The following is a 25,776-nucleotide window of genomic DNA, read 5'->3' on the forward strand; positions in this document are numbered from 1 at the left end:
TGCCTTTAAAAAATATTCCCATAATTTTTGTACTTATAGGCCAGTTTGAATATTTTATTTCTGATGAAAGCACTCATAGAAGTGCCGAAACCAGGTCAAAAGGCTTAATTTTTGCGTCCGAGGGCTGTAATTGCTTTAATTTCATTTTTCAGTATGTAAAATGATTGGTGTCAAACGAGTCTAGAAATTCGCGAACTAATGTTGTAGACGAAAACCTATATTAAGCCAGAACCAATTTTTAATGTAGAATCACAGCACAAGTTCATCATACACCGAAGCACTGTTGTTGAGCAGGATTTTGCAGTTTTTAATGAAGGATAAAAACAGGCAACCGGCTGCACAAATTTTATTGCACTGACCAGCTTTCGATATCGACTAGGGGTATCTTCATAAGAAAAGGTTCACAGAATAGCTTCACATTGCAAGATACCCTTAGTCGGCATCGAAACCTGGTCATTGCGATAAAGTCGTGGAAGAGTTTGGCTGTTTTTATGCTTCATTAAAAGTTTAATACGATTTCTGAACTTCAACCATACTCAAGATTTTAAAATATTGCAGATGTTACATACTATTACTTGAAAGACAGAATGGAAGGTAAGCGGAGCAATAAGATTTGTGCGGGTAATTTTGGGAAAGTTTGATGCTTCTGTAAAGCAGACCACACTCAAACATACATAGATACACAATGAGCTTGGAACGAATCCAGAACGCGCTACTAAAATCGTAGCATTTTAACATAGCCCGTGCAAACATGTGTGGAATTCCTCAGACACCTCCTGGGCAAAATTGACGTTCTTCTCGTAAAACCCTACTGGACAAATTTAGAGAAACAATGTTTGAGAAAGAATATGCAACAATTGTCATGAAACTTCCTGGCAGATTAAAACTGTGTGCCGGGCCGAGACTCGAACTCGGGACCTTTGCCTTTCGCGGGCAAGTGCTCTACCAACTGAGCTACCCAAGCCCGACTCACACCCCGTCCTCGCAGCTTTACTTCTGCCAGTACATCGTCTCCTATCTTCCAAACTTAACAGAAGCTCTCCTGCGAACCTTGCAGAACTAGCACTCCTGAAAGAAAGGATATTGCGGAGAAATGGCTTACCCACAACCTGGGGGATGTTTCCAGAATGAGATTTTCACTCTGCAGCGGAGTGTGCGCTGATATGAAACTTCTTGGCAGATTAAAACTGTGTGCCGGACCGAGACTCGAACTCGGGACCTTTGCCTTTCGCGGGCAAGTGCTGGAAGGCAGGAGACGATGTACTGGCAGAAGTAAAGCTGTGAGGACGTGACGTGAGTCATGCTTGGGTAGCTCAGTTGGTAGAGCACTTGCCCGCGAAAGGTAAAGGTCCCGAGTTCGAGTCTCGGTCCGGCACACAGTTTTAATCTGCCAGGAAGTTTCATATCAACGCACACTCCGCTGCAGAGTGAAAATATCATTCTGGAAACAAATTGTCATGTTTCCACAGCATATGGACCGTGTAAATAAGATGAAAAAGATTAGCGTTAGTGTAGGGTCACATTCCTCGACTTAATAAGCAAATGGGATAGTACAGAAAATCGCTAACATTGACGAAAAGTACCGTCCTCCTTGTCGTGTATAGGGGCTCGTGAACTTAAACGTAAATATTTAACGATGATTTAAATAATCAAATTCATAACTAAAGAACTTAAGAACTTAGGACACCAGACACCAGACTTTTGATTCACAATCACTTTAAGACTTCTTAATATCAAGCAGTGAACCCTGAGTGCAGCGCCGAACATACCAAAAGAGTAAGGAGTATAAGGAGTACGTAATTGTTAAGGAGACCATAAAGACTTTAATTGGTAAGATCGACAGGAACTGTTAATTAGGAGAGGAAGAGAGTGCCGAAGTACTGCGCGCGAACGTGCCATCGCCTCAAGTCGGACTGAGACTTCGGCCCCGTAGCTGGACTGCGGCCAGGACGCGCTAACGAAGTTTGCGTGGCGCGGCAGCGCGATGCGCTCTGCCGCACACCAGATTCCACCGGTCGGCTGCAGCACAACGCACAACAGCGACATGAAGACCGCGCGGAATCTCCACTGTGGCACGGCGAGGCTAAAAAAACATCGCTGCTTGGTTAGACTTTCCGCTGTCATTAAAGCTGAAAACGAGTAAGGATTTTATTAGTCTGCTTGTATACGCAGACGTTTCAGAAAACATCCACCTTATTTTCCTCTGGGGTTGAAATGCTGTTCTGTAATGGTTATAACAATACACGTCCGAAAAGAATTCATAGACTATAACTTTTGGACAGCTGAGCACCGTATTAACAACTTCAGTATTTTAGTCAATACAGCAGGTGCGAAACAGTTTCTGTCTACTTGGAAAGTGATCGTTGAGCAACTATCTAAAATAATCAGTCTTATTAAAATCATCTTCAGTTTGCGCACCAATGATGGTTTATTTCGTTTCTTATCCATACAGTAACCAATAACTATGAAAATACGTTCGAAGTGCCTTTCGTTCAATACTTTGCATGGTCAGATCTGTACCAACGATACTAAAATTTAGAGTGTTAACAGAATCTTCCGTCGGTTCTTGGTAGAACCACATTATAATAAATGAAAAGAAAAAGCAAACTTGTGCTTTTCATTTATTAAAATTTAGAGTCTCCTAGGACTGTGAAAGTGAAATGATATCCATCTTTTCTCATGAGTCTGTACACATAGGAGTACGAAAAAGACATCTCCAGACTCAGAGCGAAACGTAAAGCCTAGACACTCGAAATAAAGATGCTACATTCCTTATATAACGAAACCACCCACCAAGAAAGGGGTGTTTAAAATAAAACTCCTAAGGAGGTGAAATCGGTATACCAATTTTCTTCACAGCATTGACATGGAGCGCAATCACATTCTCTGCGCAGTTGATGAGCTATGCATGTTGAATCGCATCTCCTGTGCTCACTTCAAAATACCTTCAAAAATTTGTCACTATTAAGTGTCAATGTTTATCATTGGCCTTCCTAGGGTAAAATAACGTATATACGTCTAATAGTAACGTCTGACACAGAAACTTTGGCTAGTTTAAGCCGGCCGATGGGGCCGAACGGTTCTAGGTGCTACAGTCTGGAAACGCGCGACCGCTACGGTCGCAGGTTCGAATCCTGCCTCGGGCATGGATGTGTGTGATGTCCTAAGGTTAGTTAGGTTTAAGTAGTTGTAAGTTCTAGGGGACTGATGACCTCAGCAGTTAAGTCCAATAGTGCTCAGAGCCATTTGAACCATTTTGGGTAGTTTATACAGATCTTCCGAAGCGGGTTGAAACCTAATATTGATAGCAGTGAGATTTTTGAGGAAAATTTAACTGTATGTGGAAAGCGTAGGCAAATGGGAAATGCAGGTGGTGTGTTGGTCACAGTAGACAATTAACTTAAATCCACCAAGATTAAAATTGAACTACATGTGAGATTGTTTGGGCAAGACTCTGTATCAGAGGTGTGCATAAAATAATGGCTAGATCTTTCTATTACCCACCAGACTCATGTCTTGCTGTAAACGAAAACCTTAGAGAATCTCTCAGTTCACATGTACGCAAGTTCTCCAGTCATACTGCAATCATTGGTGGAGACTTGAATCATCCCACAATTAATTGAGAAAATAACTGTTTTGTTAGTGGTGGGCGTAATAAAACATTCCGTGAAACATTACTTAATGCCTTCTCTTAAAACAACCTAGAACAGATAGTTAAGAACCCCACTTATAATGGAAATATATTCGATCTAATGGCAACGAATAGACGTGACCTCTTTGACGATGTCCACGTCTAAACTGGTTGGTTCAAATGGCTCTGAGCACTATGGGACTTAACTTCTAAGGTCATCAGTGCCCTAGAACTTAGAACTACTTAAACCTAAGGACATCACACACATTCATGCCCGAGGCAGGATTCGAACCTGCAACCGTTCCGGTCGCGCTATTCCAGACTGTAGCTCCTAGAACCGCTCGGTCACCACGGCTGGCTCTAAACTGGTATCAGTGACAATAATGCGCTTATGGCGATAGTAATTACCAAAGTACAAAGGACAATAAAACAAGCAGAAAGATACACATGTTCAATAAACTAGATAAAAATCATTAGTGTCATATCTCAATGAAGAACTTAAAACTTCAAGCACGGGGCAGGAGCATGTAGAAGTTTATAAAAGAATAGTTGACCACGCGCTGGATAGATATGTATATAGTAGAACAGTGCATCACGGGGGAGAAACTCCATGGTATACAGTCACCGTAAAGAAACTTTTAAAGGAACAGAGATTACGGCGTAATAGGTATAAAAAACAAAGCGAAGGGCTGTAGATAGAGAAATGCTAAACGAAACGTATTTGGCTTTCAAGAGAGCAGTGGGTGTTGCCTACAGTAACTACCATACCAGAATATCGTCAAATGATCTTTCACAGAACCCAAAGAAATTCTGGTCGTCTATAACGGCTATTAGTGCCACCAAAGTTAGTGTCCAGTCCCTAGCGAATGGGACAGGAACTGAAATTGAGGGTAGCAAAGCAAGAGTTGGAATGCTTGATTTCGCATTCAAATGTTCCTTTTTCTAAAAACCCAAGAGATATGTCCCAATTTAATCCTTGTACCACTGAAAAGATGAAAGAAAGAAATATTAGTGTCAGTGGTGTAGAGAAACAACTGAAATCGTTAAAACTGAACAAAGCTCCAGGACCCGACGGAATCCCTGTAAGATTCTATATTGAATATGCGGCTGTGTTAGCCCCTCGTTTAACTATAACCGATCGCAGATCCCTCGCACAAAAACCCATGTCCAGTTTTTGCAGAAAAGCAGAGGTCTCAGCAGTCTACAAGAACGGCAGCAGAAGTAATCCACAGAACTACCGTCCTTGACAACCGTTTGTTGTAGAATCTTAGAACATATTCGGAGTTCAAACATAGTGAGGTATTTTGAACAGAATGAACTCCTTAATGTCAACCAACATGGATTCCGAAAATATCGATCATATGAAACCCAACTTGCACTTTTTCACATGACATACTGAAATTTTTGGATCAAGGCAATCAGGTTGATGCAGTATTCTTGATTTCAGAAAATCATTTGGCTCGGTACCACACCTACGCTTATCGTCGAAAGTACGATCATAGGGGGTATCAAGTGAAATTTATGACTGGATTGAGGATTCTTTGGTACGGAGGACACAGCGTCCTATCTTTGATGGAGACTCGTCGTCAGATGAAGAATAAACTTCGGGTGTGCTCCAGGGAAGTGTCTTGGGACCCTTGCCGTTCATGTTGTATATTAATGACCTTGCAGACAATATTAATAGCAACATCAGGCATTTTGCAGGTGCTGCAGTTATGTGATATGGAGAACTGCCTGAAAGGAGCTGCATAAATATACAAGCAGATCTTGATAAGATTTCAAAGTGGTGCAAAGATTGACAATTTGCTCTCAGTGTCCAGAAATGTAAAATTGTGCACTTTACATAACGAAAAAAACGTAGTATCCTGTGACTATAATATCAATAAGTCACTGTTGGAATCAACCACCTCATACAAATTCCTGGGTTAATACCTTGTAGGGATATGAAATTGAATGATCACATAGGCTCAGTCATGGCTAAAGTAGGTGCTAAACTTCGGTTTATTGATAGAACACTTGGGAAGTGCAGTCAGTCTACATAGGAACTTTCTTATCAATCACTCGAGCGAGCCATCCTAGAATGTTGCTCAAGTGTGTGGGACTTGTATCAAATAGGACTATCAGGGGATACTGAACGTATACAGTGGAAGGCAGCACGAATGCTCACAGGTTTGTTTAATCCGTGGGAGAGTGTCACAAACATTCTGGAGGAACTGAACTGGCAGACTCTTGAAGATAAACGCACACTATCCGCAGAAAGTCTATTAACAAAGTTTCAGGGACCGGTTTTAAATGGTGACTCTGGGAACATTCTTTTACGTATCGCTCACATAGAGATCGTGAGGATAAGATTAGAATAATTACTGTGCGCACAGAGACATTCACACATCAGAAGGAACTATAAAAACTTGAGGACGGTGTAGTACAAGCTAATTCAAGTAAAATATAGTATGAGCCTGGTAAGTTCGTATCAAGATGCGAACGAATTATCCAGATGGGACGGAAACAAGTAGATGTGATGTGCATGTACAGACAAACAAACTATCAAAATTTCAGGAAAATTGGATGATTTGTTCGAGCGTAAAAGTTTCACGAATTGAGCAAGTCAATATCGCGTTGGTTCCCATCTGGCCCTTATGGAAGCAGTTATTCGGCTTGACATTAATTTATGAAGTTGTTGGATGTCCTGAGGGATATCGTGCCGAATTCTGTTCAACTGGCCAACTCGAGTTGGCTGGAGTGCCGTGCCCATAATGATACAAGCGTTCTAAAGTGGAAAGAGATCCAGCAAACGTGCTGGCCAAGAAAGCACGAAAACAAGCATTACAAACTCTCCCTGTGTGGGTGGGCATTGTCTTGCTGAAATGTAAGTCATGAAGGGCAACAAAACGGGGCGTAGTTTATGGTCGTCGTACCGCTGTGCTGAAAGTGTGTCGCTAATAACAACCAAAGAGGTCCTCCTATGAAATGAAATTGCATCCGAGATCATCACTCCTGGTTGTCGGGCTGTATGGCGGGCGACCGTCGGTTGGTATCCCATCTTCGGCTTGGAATCTCATTGACTTAAACTGAATCGTTAAAATTCATGGTTAAACTTTCAACTGTCACTTATTTTGCACAGTTCGCCACTAGTTTCGGTGAATGACCGTTATCAAGCTCAGCTGGCTTAAAAAATGGGAAATCTATATCACAATTTGCACAAAAGTAATTTGCTCACCATAGTACAAAAAAAATTTCTCACAGTAGTAACCGTATACGATAATTTTCCTCAAGAAGCAAATGTACATAGACCGCTAGTAACTAGTATCTCATTTGGCATCTCCAGGAGGAGACTACCATGAGGGCAGAAAATGCTCCAAGAAATGGTAGAGTGACAGAGAATCTGAAATATGGATAGGTTTTTTTGAAATTCGATAACAAGTTACAGTTACATGATAAACGAAATCTGAATACATCTGTAATCTCAGATAAATGAGGCGCATCCAGTAACACAAAAATATTTTCAATATCTTTAAAACTACAGAAGTTAATATTTCACAGTGAATAAACATTTTCACAATGAACCTCTGAATTAACGACTTCAACTGCTTCATGTGATTCAACAAACTATATCTCATATAACAGCATTGCACTATAGCTATCATTCATGAAAGCTAAAAATCTGTATCTATTTTATTTCTTGATTACCTATGTTTTTCATGTCTTTTCATTATGCAAATGTTTGTAAGAACATCGTATTCTTCACAGTAACACAGAATATGGATGCAGCATGAATTTGACAAATATTTATACAAATTTTCGAATGTTTGAAGTCATCAAGATGAAGGATGCCATCAGGATGACTGTGGATAGGGAGTTTGAATACTAAATATGGCAGTAATGGGTGGGAAACTTAAATATTAAATATGTTGTCGGGTGGTAAATTTAAATATTAGTGATAGCTAAATGTTTTTACAGCCAATGACAGTGCAGTATTTTTTGTGTTACTGTTAATTGTACTACAGTAGCTTCTTTGGGTGAAATAAATTTCGTAAGATTCTTTACCTTCATTGTGTAAACTAGTGCTATTCAGCACACAGTGCTCTAAGCAATGCTGAGAAAAAGTCTGAATAAGCAACGAAAGGATAACGTTCTACGAGTAGGGGCGTGGAATGTCAGGAGTTTGAACGTGGTAGGAAAGCTAGAATATCTGAAAAGGGAAATGTTAAGGCTCACTCTAAGTATAGTGGGGGTCAGTGAAGCGAAATGAAAAGAAGACAAGTATCTCTGGTCAGATGAGAACGAAGTAATATCAATAACAGCAGAAAATGAAATAACGGGAGTAGGATTCATTATGAATCGGAAAGTAGTGGAGGGGGTGAGTTACTGTGAACAGTTCAGAGATGCGGTGGTTGTCATCAGAATCGACAGAAAATCAACACCAACAACGATAGTTCAGGTATACCTGCCGACATCGCAAGAGGAAGATGGAGAGACAGAGAAAGTATAAGGGGATACTGAACATGTAATTCAGTACGTAAAGGGATATTAAAAAAATTAACAGTCAAGGTGGACTGAAATGCAGTTGTAGAGGAAGGAGTAGAAGCAAGGGTTACGGGAGTATATGGACTTGGCACTAGGAATGAGACAGGAGAAAGACTAATTGAGTTCTGCAAAAAATTTCAGCAACCAATAGCGAATACCTTGTTCAAGAATCACAAGAGGAGGAGGTACGCATGGATAAGGCAGGGAGCTTCGTGAAGATTTCAGTTAGATTACGTCACGGTCAGGCACAGACTCCGAAATCAGATACTAGATTGCAAGACGTACCCAGGAGCAGATATAGACACAGATCACAATTTAATAGTGATGAAGAGAAGATGAAGTTTAAGAGGCTAGTTAGGAACTATCAAAGCGCAAATAAGTGGGATACGGCAGTACTAAGGAACGAAGAGATACGCTCGACGTTCTCCAAGGCTATGGATACTACGAATAGCAATAGCTCAGTAGTCGGTTCAGTTGAGGAGGAGTGGACATTTCTAAACGGGATAATCGCGCAAGCTAGAAGCAAAAACATGGTGCAAAGAATATATCTGCGAAGAAACTATGGGTAACAGATGAAATACTTCAGTTGATGAAAGAAGGAACTACAAAAATGTTAGAAAAATTCAGCAACACAGAAATACAAGTCACTTCGGAGTGAAATAAGTAGAAACCGTAGGGAAGCTAAGGCGAAAGGACTGCGCGAAAAATGCGAAGAAATCGAAAAAGAAATGACTATCGGAAGGACTTACTCAGTAAATAGAAAAGTCAAAACAATATTCGGTGAAATTAAAAGTACCCGTGGTAACATCAAGAGAGCAGCGGGAATTCCACTGATAAATGCAGAGGAGAGAGGCACGTAGGACGAAAGTGTACGTCGAAGTCCCTATGAGGGGGAAGTCTGAAGATGAGACAGAAAAACAAACAGGAGTCGCTGTAGAATAGATAGGGGATCCAGTACTATAAACAGAATTTAAAAGGGTTTGGAAAACTTAGCATCACATAAGACAGAAGGTATGGATAACCCTCCACCAGAATTTCTAAAATCAGTGGAGGAAGTGGCAACAAAACGGCTTTTCATGTTGGCTTATGGAATCTATGAGACTGGCGGTATAGCATCTGCCTTTCGGAAAAACATTGTCCACACAATTCAGAAGACTACAAGAGCTGACAAGCGCGAGAATTATCGCACAATCAGCTTAATAGTTCGCGCATCCAAGTAGTTGACAAGAATAATATGCAGAAGAATGCAAAAGAAAATTGAGAATGTATTAGGTGACGAGCAGATTGGCAGGTAAAAGCACCAGATAGTCAGCTGCGACGTTGCTGTTGATAAGGGAACCAAGACTAAATAAAAAGCACTACACGTTCGTGGGCTCTGTCGGCCTGGAAAAAATGTTCCACAGTGTCAAATGGTGGAAGATGTCCGAAATTCTGAAAAAATAAGGGTAAGCTGTAGGTAAGGACGGGTAATGTACAGTATGTACAAGAGACAGGTGGGAACAATATAAGTCTAAGACCAAGAACGAAGTGCCATAAACGGCATCTATTTCTAACTACATGATTTGTGCTGCATGGCCACAGGTGCCGCTAAATAACTGATTACCCGTTGCTAAATTTACTGAGGCTGTTAAATGAAGCAAAAGATGCAAAGCTAATTCTTTATCTTAAATGTTCTGTTATTGTTTTGTATGTGTTCTCAGATAGTTGTTTTTCTGATTTAGAGCTCTAGAACCTAACTGTTTTTATTCCATGTGTGTAAAAATTAGCGGAGTGGCCTCTTGGGACCAATTTCGACCGTAAAGACCCGCCTTGGGGCAAGTTTCTGAGGGCGAGGCCTTGGCGTTCATCGTCAGTTACTGTCTAACGATTCTGGTATAAACCAAGCACTGTAATTTAACCTGTGTTAGTGGAAGTCTGTTGGATTTTAAACTGGTCTTTCACGCTTTCAAATGAGTTTTTTTACTGAAAACTATTATGACCTCTAATTGATGGCTTTAAGATAATTTTTCAAACTATTTCTCAACGGCGCCTTTGAACTGTTTCGATATTTCATTTAATTACTAGCGAATTTAAATTGTTTTGCAAGTTCATAGTCTTTCATTTATTCTGAGTGGCGTTTCTAAATGCCTTATGCCTTATGTATCTGTTGTGAAGCAATAAAAATTGCCCATTTTTCTGCTGAGTCTGGGCTCAGTCGTTTACCACTCCCAGATCCCCGCATCCTACCACCGTTTCAGTTTTTAGTGTTTACAGAGATACTGTGCTTGAGGTACTATGGGTTCACTGAGTATCGTTCTTGTTTTTAAGCTCCAGTTGTGAAGTCGTCCTAGAGTTTACACAATTGGATTTTCTAACTGAGATTGTGTTAGTGAATTGTGGACTATTCTACTGTATTGTTTAGGTATGTCACAGGTATTTAGAAATTCTGAGTATGCCAATATGGTATCTGTGTATAGGTTTCGTAATGGAAATGCCGCTTGTGCTTGTAGAGAATATGGCAGACGAATTCCTAACTGCAGTGTAGCAGAAGACTCTTTACTCGTGTATTCAGTAACCTGCGCGAGAATGGGACAGTGCCGAGCATCAATATATCATGTAAAAGTGAAAATGAGCATAGTGTGGGTGAACTACAAGACATTATTCAGCTGGTAGAATGTAATCACGCAGAATTCCTACACCTATCAGTCCCCCACATACAACAGAATGGCTGACATTACATGGCGAACTTTGTATGTCCCCCATCCTTGTCGTGTATGGCAAATTCAACTTGAAGGGTAGAAGATAACGATAGATAATTGCAATTTTTTCGCTAGCTAACTGAAACTCACGGATAATGCAATTAATACCTTTACTGATAAAGGCTCTTTAATTTGTGATGGTATCACTAACACTCGTGGTCCGACGAAAATCCACAAGCCCTTCTGGAAACAAAATTTCAAGAACGCTTCCAGCATTATTGGAAGACGTTCCTTTGGCAACACGCATGCATATGATTATTCTTCCAACATGACAGAGCCCCTTGCACATTTTACCCTCCAGGTGAGAGATGTCAGCCAAACCTAACGGCAGGTTAGATAACTACTATCAAGCGCAGTTTGACTGTTATTTGACCTCTAAGGCATCACGCGATCATGAAGGTGATGCATCATGTTGTCATCGACCTTGTATGTGGACATGTGACGTCATCAATGACATTGACTGTATGATCTCATCAAAGTGGTCGTGAGCAGGAAATTTAAATATTAAAATGGTGGCCGTGGGTGTAAAATTTAAATATCAAAGATGGCATTTAGCGATAAATTTAAATAGTAAAGAACCGAATAAAGCGCTGAAGCGATGAGTCGGATGATCGGAATCAATGATTCTCCACGAGTGTCTTCTCCCAATTTTATATTCTCTACTTTCAACCAAACTGTTCTGAATACTTCAGAGTAGTTTCGAACCAGCAGCAAAAGTGTCTGCGTATGTGCAACGATGCAATTCCATGTTTCGCCGTCTCGTTAAATCCTATCACGTCTGAGCTTGTCAACGAGTAAAAGTTTGATACTGTTTGCCAGACGCGCAGGATATGGCTACAGTCATATTTCATTCGTGAAACTTGAGCCCCAGATTCCTCTTCAGCTATGCAGCCTCGGGCGCTAGCCTTGTGCCGTCTTCAGCGAGTACACCTTATTACATCTCAAAATGCATGTCACGCCGTTTCGGAATTGAAACAATGGCTTCTGCGTTTGCCCCGTACAATGCAACTGCGTGACATACCGAACAGCCAAAAGTGAATTGCTCTTTTTTTAATCAAACTGTTATATATTGTCATGCTGTCGTGGCGAAGCAGTTACATGTTATCAGCAGCATAGGACCTACTAGATTAGAGCACAAACGCAATGTACTGTGTAAGAATACAAGTGCATCTGCTAAGCTTGTAATACCGGTTCTAAAATGTTTTTCTTGTTTTCAATTCTTCAAATACAATTTCTCGACAACTGTTCCCAACATCCAATGTGAGACGTTCTACATGCGAGTTTCCACACAATAATTACATGAACTTTTGTATCCCGCCTGGGAGGCGGCGCGTGGGTAAGGAACAGGAAAAGGTACTAATCTCTCGGTACTGCAAACATAGTGAAAGCACCTTTACTAGCGGATAACGTATGCAAACATATTACATAGCTTGCAAGGTGGTGCGAAGTTGAAGCGAAGTGTCCTGGCTGCCTGCACCTGATGAAATGGGAAGAATCTGTAGCGATACTCGTAGAGCTCTCCTGCGCCGGCTAGAGGGCGCTGTCGCCGGTGTCTGTCGTAGTGCCAACCTAAGTAGTGGCAATCGTAGCTATCGATACCACATGAACAGTTCCCGTATCTTCTGTTTTTGTGAAATGTGCCTTTCGTGGAGATCTGTCAACTGGCAGAATTTTCTCGTATGCAATATTCCATTCTGCATTTGGGTATTTCACTTACGAATTTTCGCCAGACATTGTTGTAAACTTCGGGCTACAATTGATGCTTATCGAAGATCCTGTTCAACAGACATTATTTAATTATCATGTGAATTATTGCCTGCTACTTTCAAAGCTAGAAAGAAAATTAATCGCTCCATCCATTCGTTTCGGTTATTCCGGTGAGCAAAATCGAAAAGTGCTGACGATACATTGGAGGCTTTCTTCCAATCGCGTTTTCGTTGTCCCCTAATAATGATTCACCATTTTGCCTAATGCGGCCTTAACGATATGCTTAAATTTACGGTCTCTGTTCGAATTTTGTTGTCTATAGGGGAAAGATCCTTGCTTAGGAACATTAGTAACCTTGAGAATTTTTCCAAATTTGTAAGATCTCGTCTTTTGTAATTCTTTTTAGAGGGTTTATTTTAAACAATAGATTATATAAATCCTCTAGTTACTGGGTACCTTACATTGTGAATTATCAAATCATCTCCATCGACAACAACACTTCTGCAACAGCTTCAAATATGATACCATATATTGTATCACAAATTTTGTGTGTTGCCTCAACAAAATATGATGCTACTAATTTATCTTCTGTCTCAGCACCAATTTTCTCTCGTGAGTTTTCTACACACCCATCATCATCACATCATCATCATCGCCATCATCTCCGTATTCATTATTATCATCATCTCCTCCTCCTCCTTCTCCACCTCCTCCTCCTTTTCCACCATCTGTTTCATTGATATCATACACTGTTTTCTTTGGCCTCATCTTGGCCTGTCTTTCCTTTCGGCATTGCTGCTACAATCTGTCTAGCGCTCCAGAAACAGGTTTAAATACATTTTTCAGTACAGAATCACCTTGAGCTTGTCTTTTTAGTAGCAACGCCGGTTTCCTGTGGATATTTCGTTGAGATTTAAACAATAAATTTTTAAGACTAAGCTTTCGCACACTAAAATTTAGAGACATGTTGATAAGCGCAGCATTTAATCACATTGAGCCGACGGGAAGCAAAGGTCTCACTTTAAACCAATTCGCACAGCGTTAGGCGTTTTGTGTTTGGCGTTCAGCACACCCTTCATTCTTGAGTTCGAATCTAGAGGCCCAGGCTTCATGTCAAGATGAGAACATTTTTCCTATCACATTAAATACAAGCCTTTCTTGTGATGGTGAATAGCTTAAAAAACTAAGCAATAATCAGTTCGGCAAACATCTCAGTTTTATACCGGTGATAACATGCAGCACACGACGTTAAATATATAAGTATAACTATCGAAATTAATACGAAAACATTCAGATCAACTAAAAGATTGTGCACATTCTCTTCCCATGCTCGTTTACTCATTTAGAGGAAAAAGTCGTATCTGGATTGAAACGTTCGCTGAAAATATGTCTCAAATTACATTTATCTTGCTTGAAAAGAATAACTACATTAGCGTTGTGTCTAATTAATTATTTCGGAATTTTGCTATATGTTTGACGTAAATAAAAGCCATTACGGCGACCCATCGAAAAGTAAACCTTCATATGTTCTTGCTTATGACAAGCAATATCGTCGAAATCAAAAATCTAAAACGTTAGCGCTTAGTGGAGCAATATTACGTCTTCCTTACTCGAAAACGTGAATTATTCAATGTCTTCCTAGATGTCAGCACTTGTCTTAGAAATTTGTACTTACTGCAGTGATTTGGAGTATAAATACACCTTCTTAAACCTGAGACCATTTCTATTAAGGAAAAAGTTAATAATCACATTCGTTTGCCACAGTTGGAATGCCAATTGTTTGTTTGCAATTTTGTGACTGTAATGCACATTCGTCAGTTACAGGACTGGTGTAAAGTTTGTCCATGCTTCTGGAGTTGTACCTTAAAACACAAAAGATCCTTCTCTCTGTTAACAACTTATGTATAATATAATTGCATAGATTCTACTGCAGCACCCGTGAGGTGGAATTCGAGCGAAGAAGAAGGCGAAGCAACGTGGATATCTCCTTAATCGTGTTGTTAAAAACTTACCTGTAGAACGTAAAATACTCGGCTACTAGTACTCTTGGCCAGGAAAAAAACTGATTTGACCGTTAGATAGAGGTGATATTGGAGCCAATCCATTTGATGCGTGCAAGGATAATGATATAACTTATGCATCGTACCCAGACAGCTTGTCGACAGACATCGAGCAGATCAGCTGATAAAGCATGGTCTAGAGTGAAGGCGAAAGTGCTAATCTGAGTGACAAGTTAAATGCCTTATCAGTAGCTAAAGTTAAGATTGCTATGGGTATGAAAAAAGTGAGGAAGAAGAAAATCAACGAAAAGAATAAGAACAAAGCAGGGAACATAATGAACAGAATAATTAAAACTGTTCACACTGGAGTACAATGTATGAAGCCAGTCAGTAATCTCATAGCAGCTGTGATAGTCGCTCGCAAAATTACTTCACAGGTTGCTTCAAAAGAAAAATCGTTTGGCAGGGAGCGTATAATACCCACCTCCAAAACAGGTGGAACATTACCACGCATTCAAATATTTGCTGTGTTATCTACACCTGAAGGATTAACAGGAGAATAGGCAGGGGTCCTTAAGGCCGTAAATAATGCGAAAGTTGCTCGCAAACAACTAGCTGAGGTGAGAGGAAATAATAATACAATGGAAGCCATAACACTTCATAAAGGGAAGGGGATGTACTTAAAACTATGTAGGAAAAACGGGTTTTGTCTATATTTAATGAAAAAAGTTTCTCGTTAAGCAGTCTTCCAACTAAAACACTTACTAATATTGACTTAAAACATTAAGCTAAAATGAGAAAATACCACATTTAGGTGCGTTTACCTAAAAAAAAATGAGAGTCCGGTTGTTAATCTCCAAACTGAAAGTGAACCTGGTTCACATTGGGCATCTTGTAAGAAATAAGGTAGTTTTGTGTATTGTTTTGATAGCTTCTGCATGTTAACGTCTCCTCTGGAAATAATACTGTGTTTCAAAAATTATACAATAAAATACAACTACAATACGCTTCAATCACCTAACAGTAAGAGGTGTGGCCACCTAAACAAAGTTTCCGAACACCAGTTAATTTACAAGTTTTGTACCTCATACTGACAGTATCACAACGGAAACCATTGAACATTATGTAACGTTTAGCCTCTCTAGTAAAAATTTGATTATAGCTGTTAACTTTAACCTCACGCTAAATTTATGTCATTCATTCGAAACTGACTTAACAACTTAATTACCTACAATTCCACATCGAATATTACATCGAGAAACAGTACCTTCTACTTTCATAATCAAATAGGCGATGTGGAAATCCTGGGCATAGTTACTTTAAAACATGGAGCTTATGAACTCCATTACATTATTTACAACATTCTGAGGGAGATAGTGTGATACAACATTAAGATTGAGCGCGAAGGTGATACATAGAAAAAGAAAAATAACAGTGTAAAACTTAACGTAGGTTACAATAAAACACTTAAATGAAGCGAGATAAAGAGTGACGTATATGTTGATTTCGGATGGAATAAAAATGTAGGCTCAGATTTAGATTTTGAGAGAAACGTGAATGGGAAAGAAACCTTAAAAAAGTAGAACATCTAGTAGAAACGATAACTAAATCGACACCCTAGCTGCAAACAGGCGTTGATATACATCGTTGGGGACACGTTGAAAATCTGTGCCCTGACCGGGATTCGAACCCGCCATCTCCTGCATACATGGCAGACGCTCTACCCATCTGAGCCATCGAAGGCACAGAGGATAGTGCGCCTGCAGGGACATATCCCTTGCACGCTTCTCGTGAGACCCACATTCCCAACATGTCCACACCACTACATTCGTAGTGCGTCTAATAGATGTCCCCAATGATGTATATCAACGCCTGTTTGCAGCTAAGGTGTCGATTTAATTATCATCTCATTCTAGAGAAGCTGCACGGTCATCGATGGTATCTGTCCTTTCGGGAACATATACTACCTTCATATATAGTTAAAATAATGCTACCAGGACAGTGACCTTCTTGTGCGAACGCACACTCTATGCCCCAACTCCTACGGGACTTGGTAGATTAATCTTCCACGAGTAATGAATGTGACGGGCAAACATCTATTAGGCGTTCTACAAATGTAATGGTGTGGACTTGTTGGGAATTTGGGTCTCACGGGGAGCATGCAAGGGATATGTACCTGCAGGCGCACTATCCTCTGTGCTCTCGGTGGCTCAGATGGGTAGAGCGTCTGCCATGTAAGCAGGAGATCGCGGGTTCGAGTCCCAGTCGATGCACACATTTTCAACATGTCCCCAATGGTGTATATCAACGCCTGTTTGCAGCTATGGTGTCGGTATAATTATCATTTCAGTCTAAAGAAACTGCACCGTCATAAATGGTATCTGTTCGTTAGGGAACACATACTACCTTCATACATCCAGTAGAGCTTGAGGAAGTTAACATCCTGCGTTAGTTGCAATATTCCTGGAGATTTATTCCAAAAAACTCCCGCTACATATACCTTACATCAGTTCTGGCCCGCAGTACCACCTGGATATAAGACCGTGGGAACACCAACTCTATTAATTTACATGCCAGTCGTGGTAAGATACGAATCAGAATTAAGTGTATCAATTAGAGATCAAAACGGAAATCTTGTTGATTTTAACGGTGAAGAAATAACTGCTCGATTACATATAAAGAGAGGCAACGGGCACTCCATTCAGTCGTCATGTTATGTTTGAAGAGAAAAAAACGAACACAAGGAAGTATTAAAAGAAGAAGACTAAAAATCGAAAAATGTGCTGACTCTTCGTAATCGATAAATACTATCGTCGCTGGGATCCACAACATTATAAATACTAACAACATTCACTGTGAGCTCTCATTCTCTCATTTGACGTTGGATGAATGAAGGAGAAGATGACGAGTCACACACTGAAAGCGACAGACGAAATTTTCGTAGCCAACTCAATTACTCACTTCGAATATCATAAGTAAAAACCATTTGGTCAATCAGTTTTTGCCAAAAACGATTCCATACGGATTGTAATACGAAATGAAAACTCTTACCTGCTTCCACGGGAAAGTCGTTCAGATGTTGAAGGAAGACTTCTCGATGAAAGAGTTCTGAAAGCTACTAACATTGATTTAAATAAAAATTGAGCACATCACTTGTTTTCAGAAATTCAGTGTCATTTGAATAGCCAAATTATAGATTGTGTGTGTAACGATAATGAAAGGGTATGTGTCTTCGACACCAAACAACGCAATCGTGTTGCAGACTGCTGATTGGGGAACGAAAAACGGACTAAAGAATTAATTGGTGCAGGTCAACGTTTAGGTTTCTGTAGCCTGTTCAATATGGCACTCGGGATCGCAGAGGATTGTAGGAAGGTTGTTTTAACCGCTCTAAGCCTGGTTCTAGCATTCCACCATAGGGATTTAACTGAATGTTTAGGACCAGGAATTAGTACATGGACGTGGCAAGCTAAATTGAATACAGAGCTCGAAACAGCAAGACACATAATTTTAGCTTTTCAGTCAAATAAGAATTTGATTACAGGTTGTTGCAACCTATTCTGTACGATGGACAAAACAGAGTTGAAGGTATACTTGAATTAGCCTAGTATTTCATGATTCAGTGTAGAAATGATACCTTGAATGAATTGGGTAATAGTGCGTAACTTTACATCAGAGATTTAATGATGTACATATGAAAATAATCTGGCAAGTTTTCAACTGCAATGATTTCAAGATGATAAATATAACAACGACTGAAAAGCCACAACAGGTCACCACTGTGCCGAACGTCTTACTGGAGGTGAAGGTGAAAAGAAACCTCTCCTGCTTGGGAGTTATTTTGTTGGCATTACATCGTTCATTGATATATTTTTTGTTTTTCCTTTCCAGAACCATCAACTACGTGCTCTTTGATTTCCAAGGATTCTGCACCACAGAAATCGATTAGTTCCGAAGGAGCTTACATTTCGGATGTTGGGTAGTGTTCAAAATACCGTGGTTGCGTCTTGTGATTTTATTCTACAGTGGACAACGCCCTACTATTAAATGGCTATAATTTCTGCAAAATGGGTGATGGAAAATCACCATCAGTACAGTATGTGCTCAGCTGGTGTGCCTTTGGCTCAGATATTGGCACATGCTCAGATATTGCATCTGAGTCACGAGTCTGTGGCTTGGAATAACTGAAGTGGATTAAAGACCAGAATATGATGATCATAATATTGAGGACAAGGGATGCCCGTCACTTTCTGCGCTGCGATTGAAAATCGGTGTTGAGAAATACGAACCAGTGACTGAAGTGTTAAATGTGAGCTGGTGGAAGTGTGGTGACGTGACTGTCACTTTTGAGATTTCTCAGATGATGAACGTAATGGCGCTTTTGTTAAATAAATGCCGCGTGTTTTTATATCCACAGAGGTGTGGTAATAGAATTTATATGCACAGAATTTTTATTTTTTCGCTTTTTCCCTCCCCCTCTGTAATATATAAATATAAAGAAACGTATTATTATTGATGTATTATTCCAGTAAGATCTTGCAGACTTCATTGTAATCAACATGGAAGCTGGAGTAGCTGACGAACTTCATTTCCCAGCCTGCAAAGTGTAACCAAGGTGAGCAGTTATCACAAAAGGAATTGAGGACTTTCATCAAGCCGATCTGGTTGTCCTGATCGCATATTCCGGATACAATTCAGGTTACAAATAAAAATTAACAGTAAATGACATGTACACCAAATATACATGGGTCGCCGCTCAAAAGAGTAAACTGGTACTGAGGTTGCAGAGGTATTCAGAAAAATATACAGAAAAAGTAATAGGATTCTGAAACATTTACAAAGAGACTTACGTAAGGAATTTTACAACAATCATTTCAAAAACATAATGGGAAAAAGTAAAATACATCACTCCACAACGTTTTGCAACTTGAAGGCTTCTGTTGTCAGTGATACTATAGAACTGTTAAGGGAGATATGTTTAAACGTTATATTGCTCAGAGTCATTTCAAATTGATTAATATAGTGCAAGATCTATTCAGTCAGTATAATGACACAAAAACAGTAAAATTAATATGAAACCTGATGATGTGAAAAATAACAGCATTTCGTCTACTGAGAGATTAACACGACTGGTTCACGAAAAGCTGAATTCGAAGTCTGTGTTCTGTTAGAGTTAGTTAACATAAGTGTAATTTCGAGAAAGGCTTAACACGAAACTGGTCTACCGAGATATTCAAATTTCGAGAAGTTCAGGAGACGAACCCACGAACGTATCTGCTACAAGATTACGTCTTGCGACCTGCAGCCGGAGATTTCTAGAGCAAAAAACTACAAAAAACCAAATACATGTCCACACATCTAGTTGATGAAATCATATGAAGAAAAGGAAACAAAGCTTTCGTAAACTGATCGAGTTTTGATAAAACACGCAGCTCTTGGATTAATTTGTAACAGGCAGTATGTGTAAGAATTGGAACAGACATTTACGTTGGTAAATTATTTTTAACACTAACTTGTGTGCTGCATTGGGCGGCACGTATTTTACACATTATTAATGTATGGATAGTTTTGAGAATAACGCAGAATACATCGAAGTAAATTATGCGGTGCGCACAGCACTTCAGCGGACAGTGGTAGTCAGCCCAAATCGAATGTCTCCGCCACGTACCGAGGCTGCGGCAGCGGACCTGGTTCGCGGCGCGCCCGTCTCAGAGGCAATGCAGCAGCCACGCGGTAATTTTCGTCTCACGTGTGCGGTGTGGCGTTCGAACGCGCGCACGCTGGCGTCGGATTTCAAAGCAAGACGCCTGCTGCGTACGGCTGTCTCGACGACATTTGCACAAACTGCTAGCCGTATCATCAGCATTGCTGAGAGCACTGTGTGCTGAATAGCACCAGTTTACGCAATGAAGGTAAAGAAGCTTACGAAATTTATTTCATTCAAAGAACCTGCTGTAGTATAATTAAAAGTAACACAAAAAATACTGCACTGTCATTGGCTGTAAAAACATTTAGCTATACTACTATTTAAATTTACCACCCACCACCATCGTTAAAATTTAAGTTTCCCACCCACTACTGCCATATTTAGTATTCAAATTCTCCATCCACAGTTATCCTGATGCCATCATACATTCAAGGTCATTATTGATATCACCACCGCCATATTTATGGCATCAAGCATTCGAAAATTTGTATAAATATTTGGTAAAAATAGTAACATACTAATTAGGTAAAGACACAATTGTGACAAAATATGAGGTGTTCATGATGCATTCATATTTTGTGTTACTGTGAAGAATGCGATGTTCTTAGAAACATTTGCCTAATGAAAAGGCATGAGCAACATAGGTAATCAAGAAATAAAATAGATACAGATTTTTAGTTTTCAGGAATGATAGCTATTGTGCAGTACTATTATCTGAGACATAGTTTGTGAAATCACATGAAGCGGTTAAAAGTTGTTAATTCAGAGGTTCAATGTGAAAATGATTATTCACTGTGAAATATTGACTTCTATAGGTTTAAAAATATTGAAAGTATTGTTGTGTTACTGGATGCGCCTCATTTATCTGAGATCGCGATGTATTCAGATTTCCTTTATTATGTAACTGCGACTTGCTATCGAATTTCTTGAAAAACCTAGCCATATTTCAGATTCTCTCTCACTCTACCATTTCTTGAAGCATTTTCTGCCCTCGTAATTGACCGACCTTCGTCAAAATTCTCCGTGCTGGGATTCATCCCAGTCTGGCCATGCTGACACCTTTGCACCTTAACTTGCCCGTATCGGCCGCCTAACCGGACTGGTCGTGGCACGCACTCGGCCCTAGGGCAACACAGCTTCTCAAACAAATTCGCCTCATCGCTTACCAATTCTAGGTGGCTGATTAGTTCACCAATATACGCATAATGTCATGGAGGATACAGTGCTTTAAGAAGAAGTTAAAAGAGGTGTCATGCGATGTGGTATATATAGAAAGAGATGGTAACGTCAAATTCAACTTATCTCCAGTGAAAGTTTGTCAATATTTGAATGTAGCTTTCCTAAAAAGTTATCAAGAAACTCCATTAAAAACAAGTGAGCCATGGATAACTAAGGGAATTAAATTCTCATGTAAGATGAAAACTAAAATTATATAAAGGCCACAATAAGTCAATGTCTGCAATCATTTGCATACTACCAAAAACACTATTATATTCTAAGAAAATTCAGTAAAATATCCAGAAGTATGCATACCCTGAAATAAATTTAGAATGCTGACATTAAGATTAAAACTCTGTAGGATATTGCCAGACAGGAGTTGGGACTGTCAATCTGTTAACAATATACCACAAAAATTAAACCAAATGACAATGTTGTCACAGATGATTCACAAGGTGCAAGTATGTTTAACAATCATTTTCTAAATATAGTATTAAAAATAGGCTTTACGATTCAGTACCAGCAGCAAGAGAATATATTAAAAATCTCGTTACAGAAACCTTTACTAAACTAGAAGCAACTGAAACATAAAATATCATTCTACAAAACTTAAAGAACTGGAAATAACACCATCATCTTTCACTGAAATTAATAGAATTATAAATATTTCAAAATATAAAGGCCGAAATGGTATTTATGGTATTTGAAATAGCATTCTGAAAAGTTGTTCTGATTTAACAAGTAATGTCCTTCTCAATACATGTAATGCACCCCTGGTAGAGGGAATTTTTCCAGACAGGTTAAAATACGCGATGGTTAAGCCTCCTTATAAAAAAAGGTGCTAAGAAAGACTTAAATAATTACCGCTCAGTTTCCTTACTGACATCTTTTTCCAAAATATCAGGAAAAGTAATGTATTCAAAAATTTTGAGAATGTGCATTATATTTAGTTCTCTATGACAAATAGTCACATTAACAGTTGTTGTAACACAGCTGGAGTCAGAAAGTAGGGCGGACTGCTCCAGATTTTTGGCTTTACATACTGATCAAAACTTGAAGTGGAAGAAGAAAGTTACTAAGCTTATCAAACAGTTAAGTTCAGCTACTTTCGGTGCTCGTGTAATTGCTTGTTCTGAAAACAAACGAATTAACTTCCTGACATATTCTGCATGTGTCTGCTCAGTAATTTCTTAGGGAATAATTTTCTGGGATGACTCACCAGGTAGATAGGAAGTGTTGATTGCACAAAAGTGAGCAATAAGAACAATATGTTGTGTTCACCTGGAGTCATCATGTGTATACTTCTATAAGGAATTGGGCATTATAGCTTCACCGTCACAATATAAATATTCAAGCATTAAATTCGCTGTTATTAATCCTTCACACTTTGAAAAGAACAATGATATTTTTATCTACAATAATAGAGGGAAAAAATTACCTTTATCATCCATTGTTAATGCTCTCAGTGTCTCAGAAAAGAGTTCAATATGCAGCAGCAAAATGTTCTGATAGTTTGTCAAACACCATAAAATATCTGGACAGTTACCAAAGCATGTTTTAAATCTAACCTACAACAATTTCTCCTGGATAACTCCCTGTTCCATGGACGAATTTTTATTTAACAATTGGTGGTCTTACAAAATTGGTTTTTAAATGTAGTGCGTAAGTATGACTAAAAAATAACACTAATTATTTGTATCTGTAAACTGAATAGTTCCATATCATTTTGATAGAAGAATCTTTCAAATGATCTATCGAACATTTATATGCGTAACTAAGTAATGAGAAGACTTACCTAAAGACACTTCTGTAACTAGGCTTTTACTAACTATACCACACAACGTAGCAAGAAATAATACGACATAGGAACATTTTTTTAAACGTCATTACAGTCAAGTTTGGAACTGACTTGTGACGTGCAATACAGTTACATATTCACTGACAACGCCACAGTGACTTTTATTAATACATTTCGTCAGTTGAGATAAGTTAAGTAAAACTTCCGTAAACACAAATAAAGTAATTGCAGTCTGTCAAGAACATCGATTAAATATCAGGATGTAACGTTGAAAAACGACAAAAATAGAACGACAACGTAAAGTCGGTTCCAACAAAGGCGACAGGTCGACTTCTATTCATTGGGAGAATTCTAGGAACATGTAAAGGCGACAACATGCAGAACACTTTTGTGACCCACTCTTGAGTACTGCTCGAGTCTTTGGGACCCCCACAAGGTTGTATTAAAACAAGACGTCGAATCGGTTAAGAGGGATGCTGCCAGCTTCATTACGGTTATGCGAGTTCAGCAGAAGCGCTCCGAGAACCCAAATTGGAACCACAGGAGAACAGAAGCTCCTTTCGATAAACACTACTGAGCAAGTTTGAAAAACTGGAATTTACGACAGATTACAGAATGATTCCACTGCAACAACGTACACCTCCCGTAAGGACCATGAAGACAAGAGAAGGGAAATCAATGTTCGTACAGTAACAAGTAGATGTTCGCTTTTCCCTCGCTCCATTTGCGATGATGGTCGAAGTAGAGAGGATATCAAATCTAGACTGGCAATGGCAAGGACAGCGTTTCTGAAGAAGAGAAAATTGTTAACATCGAGTATAGATTTAAGTGTCAGGAAGTCGTTTCTGAAGGTATTTGTATGGAGTGTAGCCATGTATGGAAGTGAAACATGGACAATAAATAGTTTGGACAAGAAGAGAATAGAAGCTTTCGAAATGTGGTGCTATAGAAGAGTGCTGAAGATTAGATGGGTAGATCACATAACTAATGAGGAGGTATTGAATAGAATTAGGGAGAAGAGAAGTTTGTGGCACAACTTGACAAGAAGAAGGGACCGGTTGGTAGGACATGTCCTGAGGCATCAAGGGATCACAAATTTAGCATTGGAGGGCAGTGTGGAGGGTAAAATCATAGAGGGAGACCTAGAGATGAATACACTAAACAGATTCAGAAGGACGTAGGTTGCAGTAAGTACTGGGAGATGAAGAAGCTTGCACAGGATAGAGTAGCATGGAGAGCTGCATCAAACCAGTCTCAGGACTGAAGACCACAACAACAACAACATTTGCGAGTGGAACGGGAAAGAGAATGCCTAGCATTGGTACAACGTACTTTCCTCCTTGCACCGAATAATGGCTTGTGGAGAATGTTTGTAGATTTAAAAAGCTAATGCTGAATTGACCAAGAATACATACAAAAGCAGAAATAGTATTTCTACCATGCAGGAAGGTTTGTAATGATTAATCTAATTAACTGTTTCAGTATGTTGTTTTTGAAATAATATTTTACCTCTTTGTCCAATACTCAGTAGAGACAGCATAATTTACGTTAGCAACACATCGATGCACATTGGCACGCAGTTATATTTCAGCGCTTATGATAACAATAAACGGCTTGTAATAATAAGCTAATTCAGTTCAATGGTTACAATAATTATTTAGTTGTTTTGTTATGGGTGGTAAAGAACTGTAGGACGTCAACTTTGGATATGGTCCAGTTACAGTCATTTCGAGAATACAGTATGGCATACTATGCACAAAAAGGATTCCCTCTGTGCCTTTACTGCAGCGCTGAAATTAAGAGAACCCACCATAATGCTGTCCATTGTCGAAAGTGTAGTTCATATCCCATTAGCACCACTCCAATGAAATTGGGGGTAAATGGAGGAGAGCTATCTGGAATGTACAGTCAAACCTGCAAAATCACGACTGAAATGAACGCAAACAGTCTCGACTGAAGAAAAATTCTTTTGTGGTAACCGGTTTCGGTCAGTTTTTCACCTTCACACTCAAGTATGAACATAGAATGGAGTCGCCGGGGATTTATCACAAACTTACAGATTGTGTGGCAGCAAAGATAGTGGTTAAGCGACGCCAGTGGTTCCCATGGAGACAGCGTGGTCATATCGATATGCGCCATCCAGCGTAAGACTATTTCAGAGCAGCGACAACGGCTAATTGTTAAATATGTACTTGCATGCAGGCCGACATGTAGAAATGCGTGCAAGGTATTGCATATTGCTCCTAGATAATAGTGCCAATAGAAATTCTGCCTGAATGACCTCGTTGTTTACCACCGAGGAGCCGTGGAGGTGTTAACGTGCACATTTCAACAATAGACGAATTCAAAGTAAGGACGGCGACTAGCGGTTACAAAAAACTGACGTCCAAATAAGACGACTGTCGTAATATGTATCAAATTGACATTGACCAAGTAACCAGCAAGATAACAAG

General features: G+C 39.5%; 1 non-coding gene across 1 annotated transcript; it reads right to left on the reverse strand.

The window, feature by feature from the left end:
• Nucleotides 1-889: 889 nt before the first annotated feature.
• Nucleotides 890-965, reverse strand: Trnas-cga. The gene has a single exon. It is a non-coding gene; the product is annotated as a tRNA-Ser (tRNA).
• Nucleotides 966-25,776: the final 24,811 nt, after the last annotated feature.

This window comes from Schistocerca americana, chromosome 2 (genome assembly GCF_021461395.2).
Source record: "Schistocerca americana isolate TAMUIC-IGC-003095 chromosome 2, iqSchAmer2.1, whole genome shotgun sequence".
NCBI classification, from domain to species: Eukaryota; Metazoa; Arthropoda; class Insecta; order Orthoptera; family Acrididae; genus Schistocerca; species Schistocerca americana.